The following is a 6,000-nucleotide window of genomic DNA, read 5'->3' on the forward strand; positions in this document are numbered from 1 at the left end:
TCCCTTTCATTGTAGATGTATGCTGGAGCACAATCTTTTATCAGTTCAGAGCATAGTATCCACTCTCTGCTCTCCTTTCTGTGAAAAGGATACAGCTTTTCACAGCAGGTGAAGCTCAGCCCATTATGATGTTGGTCTTTCTCCTCCCACTTGTGTACCCAGATCAATTAGTGTGGCCGCTTCACTCACTGGAATAATTAAAGTCTGTAAATGTCTTTATTACCAAGTTTTCCCTAATATTTAAATTCTCTGATGGAGTTGATTAAAATATTTTTGGAAGAAACATCTTATTTACATACTTATGAAGCTCTTTTTAATCCTATTGTAAATAACACGTGTTACTATGAGCTTGTTTGAAGCAGGTGTAGTGTATGTGCACTTATCCATTCAAAAGAAAGAAAATACTGTAACTTTGGCCAAGAAACATATCTTCTTTCCTAGGTTCACACTTAGTATGGTGTTATGACAGGAACATTTACAACAATGAGTCCCAAAAATGGCTGTTCCTTTAAGACTCTTAATAAAAACTATAATAATAGCTATATTATCACTACTTCTTGTGTTGATCTTTTTATCAACTTTAAGTTGTTATGGACATTATAGTTTTTGAACATGTGTTTGTAATTTATGGCCTGTACGCTTCAATATTCTGACTTTATATGCCTTGAATTCGGGTTCTAAAAAGCATAATTTCAGGATTATTTTGACTATAAGGAATAATTGGATAAAATATAGCATACTGTTGATCACAGACCACTTTGGGTCAAAGTTACCAAGAACATTTGTTTTGATACAATTTAAATTTTTTATGCAGTCAAAGTAACACCTGTTTTAACTAAGAATATTTTATTTGTGTACGGAGGAAATTATCCCCAAAGTACGCACGTGTCTGATGCAGTTTGTGACTAAGACTTCAGGAGATGAAGAAATTTTCATCTTATGTCCATTCAGACTTCCAATTGATCTCCAGAATCATAAACTTCACTTGATTCTTTTCAGGAACACCATCTCCAGGTTTCCCAGCTATAACTTGGCCTGGCAACACATGTTGCACATATCTTTATGCCACATTTAGACTGCATACTTGACATATACTGTTTGAAAGGTCAACATCCCCTAAAGCAACCGGATGCTCATCCAGTGTAAAGTTTGGAACTGGCTGGCGCTCCACACACTTGTCTCAAACTTCTCTGATCACTGCAAATTTGTCTTCTTGATTACGGCCAGCCAGCTGGTGGAGTCAGAACTTTCTTGCTGCAAGAAAGTTCTGACAGTGCTAACCAATCCACCACCTGATTATAATTGATTATTTACAAAGTTTAAACAAAGACATAAATTAAAGTTGACATATTATGCTCATTTACAGCCACAGAAGTTATTCTTGGACTGGATTAGCTTTCCATTATTCACGTTGTCTTAATAATCCTCATTTTATCTTCTGCAGAAACTTGAGAATTTTAGGTGCAATAATAAAGAGAAAAAGAAGATATATGTAATCTATAATGTTTATAAATTTATGTTTTATAGTCATAAAAATAACAGAAAAATTATGATAATTATTTATTCAGCACTTTTCAAAATTCACCCTGCAAAGTCGTTCACAAGGGCAGCGAATCAAACACAGCATAAAAAAATCAGCTCTGAAAGAAGAGTCATGGGTGTAGTGTAGGCGTGCTGAGGATTCATGAACAAATGAACTGAAAACACACCTCTTATTAGGCTGATCCAACGTCCAGTAAATCCCCAAAACCCAACAAATCTATAATAACCAGTGCAAGGAGGCTTAAGCAACCTAGTTCAGAAACACTAGCTTTGACTTTTAGAATGTGTAAGAACAGTGTCTTTATCATTACAGCTATGCAGACAGACTGTCAGGGAAGGAGGAGGATCTGTCTTTGGACACCATAATGAAGAGTGGACAGGAAAGCAGGAAGGCACGTAGCATAGCAACTCAGAGCTGAACCTGAGCTGCTGCATTTATCTATGCAGCATGTGGTTGCCCATTTACCCTGTCGGCTAAACGGGCACTTGGAAGATCTGCCTCAATGATATGTCTTAATGTTTCTTGGAAATCACTTTGAACGGCCTTCCTGGAAAATGCAGTAAATAAATTGTGTAGTAAGATAACTATTAGTCCCAGAGATAAGATATTCACATTGTTGCATAAGCAAAACACACAGGTCAGCAATAAAAAAAATAAATTCAGCATATCTGACAACAATAACAACATGCAAACATAGAAGAAAATAAATATTGTTGCCAGTGTACTGCATGAGCCCACACAATTTGTAATTGCAAACTGATAGTGTGATATGAAGTGCTATTATGTAATAAAGATAGCGATCTATTTTAAAGCACTTACACAACCATTATGAGCGTTCTATGGAAGCTGAAAAAAAATCTGTTTTGCCATCCATAACTCAAAATTTCGAGATATGTGTTTCAAATTTTGAGTTAAGAAGTCGAGATTTCGAGAAAAAAACTTGAAATTTCAAGTTACCTCTGCCAATCAAGAAGCTCGGTGAAGGTACTTAATGGTCTTGTTACCAGGAAGCAGAACGTGGAAAGCATCAGCTATCATCGCTACTGATAAGCTACCAGTGTTACAGCTAATGGTCATGAATGAGTAAACTACTGAGTACTGCGTGGTCAGCACGGTTTCATAGATGATGAAATCCTTGTGTTACTAGCTGAATCGCATGGTGTTATTGCCAGCAAAACAGCATATTTATTATGTACATGTTTATTATACATTCTTAGCTCACTGACGCTATCACTACCTGATTTTGAGTGTGTCTGTGTCCACCCGTCTGTTTCCAGGTAACAAGGAAATTAAGCTATTCAGAGCTTCGTCATTGGCATTGGTGTGGTAACTGCACCGTATCGGATTGCAATACCCTACAACGGATAGTGAGAGCAGCTGAGAAGATCATTGGAGCCTCTCTTCCCTCCATCACGGACACTGTTTGTGACACCTTCATACATGTCACAACCAAGCACTTATCTGCAGTTTCTCACACACACACACACCTTCAGACACCAAGTTACTTTTTGCACAATACTCAGTATTGTGCATATTTCCATTGCACTGTCTTGTGCCTGTATCGTCCTGTTCTGTCTAGTGTTGCACTGTTTTGTCTTGTGTATTTGCAATTTTTGCACATTGCACTTTACGTAGTCCTGTGTTTGTCTGTTATATGTCATATGTGGCACCAGTGTCTCGGAGGAACGCTGTCTCTTTTCACTCTGTACTGCACCACTGTACATGTTTGAAATGACAATAAAAGCCACTTGACTTGATTGGCAGCATTAACTCGAAGCTTCAACTTACTAACTTAAAATTTAGAGAAAATAACTTCAAATGTCGACTTATTAACTCGAAATTTTGAGTTATTTTCCCAAAAAAATTTCAATTTTGAGTTATGGATGACAAACAAGCTTTAATAGCTTTCTGATTTTAAAGTACTTGAAACTAAAGAAATATTTGTTAGATTACACTACTGTTAAAAAATGTCTTCTAGCAGCTCAATCATTGTCTCCAGGACGTCTTTAAGCTAATGTTAGCAGAAAGCTGAAAACTTTGTGAGAAACAGTTCAGAATTAGCATGAATCTAGCACCAAAATTTGCTTACTGTTATCAAAGAATGGTAAGATTAACTAAAAAAATTTGCATAAATTTTGACTATTTTATTCAGGTTTGGATATAAGTATTTGTTAAATAGTTTCACGTGTTTAAATTGCTTTGAAATGTGTAGATTGCAGCTCATATTTGTGAGTCCTCAAAGAGTTACACATAAATCCCTGTACACATCTGCAAATCTTAGTTTACACTTTTGTATCATATTACATGCATTTGTAAAACTTTTAATGGAAATTTTGGCTTGTAGGTTTACCATCCCAAGCAAAAGGAATGTCATGATCCTGGGTCCTTTTGACCCAGCGTTTTGTGTTTTCTATTATGGTAATTTTGGTTCTGTTCTTCCTCGGTTAGTGTTCATTCTTTTCTGCCCGTGTATCCCTGTGTTTAGTCTGCGTTTTTGAGTCTGTGTCATTACGTGTATGTGTTTCCTGTTTTACTTTGAAGGTCTTTGTCTTATCTCAGTGTGTTCAGTTTACTTTTCCCCTGTCTCGTCAGGTCGGATTACTCCCAGCTGTGCCCTCCTTTTGTGTCTCATTCCCTCATTATCCTTCTGTGTATTTAAACCTCGTGTCTGCCTCTGTTAGTTGCTGGTTCGTCTGTGTTGTTTCCCCTCGGTCTCCCTGCGTCTCTCCATGTGTGTTTCCCCGGACCTCCCTGCGTCTTCATTTCTGGTTTGTTTTGTTAGTTTTCCCAGTTTAGGTTTTTGTAGTTCATGCTCACCCTCGTCGCTTTTGTTTGTCTCCACTTCGGTTTTACACTCCTGTTTAATAAATACTCACCTGCACCTGAGCTGCCGCTTTTTGGGTCCTAATTTATCTCCACACGGCTTGCCCCGGCAAACCGTGACAGTACGAACCAGCCACCATGGACCCAGCAGCAACAAATCCGTCCGAGGAGCTCCGGGACAACATCACCTACAATGTGGAGAATCTTCTCGGCCTGTGGCTGGAGCATCCCCCGGAAGAGCTTCGCCGTGCAGTGGAAAGCCGGCTACAATGGCTCTTTTCCGGCCTGCCATGGCTATTGGAGTCTCTTTCCCCGACCATGCAGGCCTTTCTCCACCTCACACCACACCTTCTCTCCGCCACCCCTGCCTCGCTGCCCGACTCGTCGGATGTGTTCTTGCCCGGCCTGTCGGAGCCGTCTGCGGGGAGGAAACGCCGATCGCGCCGCCGGCGCGCCACCCCACAGCCGGTCGTTCGGACTTTTAATTCGCCGGCTGTGGTGAGTGAGGACTCATTTCCGTTCTTGGACTGTGTGACTGTTCGTTCTGGGGCTGTCTTCTGTGCGGCAGATGACTATGTGAACAGCTCATCGCCTGCTCAGCAGCCACTCTCTGCTCAGTTAGCTGCCCCGCAGCCACTCTCAGCTCAGTTTTCTGGTGTCACTCCACCGCTGCTTTCAGAATCCAGGCCCTGCAGGAGGGGCAAGCAGCGGCGAAAGAAGGATTATGTGGTGGAAGACACTGGGCTTACTCCGCTGCAATCCTTTGCTTTGTATTTGGGACTTCCAAGTTCGGAGCTACACAAACTTCCCGCCTCCTCGTCCCAGCCTCGCTCCACCACACCTCCCCAGCCTCCAGTAGCTCGCTTAGCTGCCCAGCCTCCAGAAGCCCAGCTCCCAGGGTCATCTGCTCACTCACTCTCTGCTCAGTCTCCAGTGCCACTCTCTGCTCAGTCTCCAGTGCCACTCTCTGCTCAGTCTCCAGTGCCACACTCTGCTCAGTCTCCAGTGCCACACTCTGCTCAGTCTCCAGTGCCACACTCTGCTCAGTCTCCAGTGCCTCTAGTGCCACACTCTGCTCAGTCTCCAGTGCCTCTAGTGCCACACTCTGCTCAGTCTCCAGTGCCTCTAGTGCCACACTCTGCTCAGTCTCCAGTGCTCCCAGTTTCACCCGCAGTCCAAGTCCCTGTGCCCCCAGTTTCACCCGCAGTCCAGGCCCCTGTGCCGCCTGTAGTCCAGGCCCCTGTGCCACCAGGTTCACCCGTTCACTCCACGCAGGGAGAAAGTCTTACGTCTTCTCAGTGTACTTTTCAGGGTTTAGCCGCCGTTGATACAGTTTGCCACTCCAGGGCTTCCCCAGAGGCTAGGTCTCAGTCCCCAGCTGATTCTGGACCCCTGAAGTTTAAGCAGCCCCCTGAGAACCACATCATGTCAGAGTTGCCTGGGCAGAGCCAGTGCTCAGTGCATTGCCAGTCACCTCTGTGTCAGCTAGTGGCCTCCATGACCGCTGGCTTAGTCATGGCTTCCAATGGAGGGTCCGAGGGACCGCTCCGGCCTTCGTCTCGTGTCTCCGCTGGAGGGTCCGAGGGACCGCTCCGGCCTTCGTCTCCTGTCTCCGCTGGAGGGTCCAAGGGATC

This window comes from Oreochromis niloticus, linkage group LG22, assembly GCF_001858045.2.
Source record: "Oreochromis niloticus isolate F11D_XX linkage group LG22, O_niloticus_UMD_NMBU, whole genome shotgun sequence".
Classification (NCBI taxonomy): Eukaryota; Metazoa; Chordata; class Actinopteri; order Cichliformes; family Cichlidae; genus Oreochromis; species Oreochromis niloticus.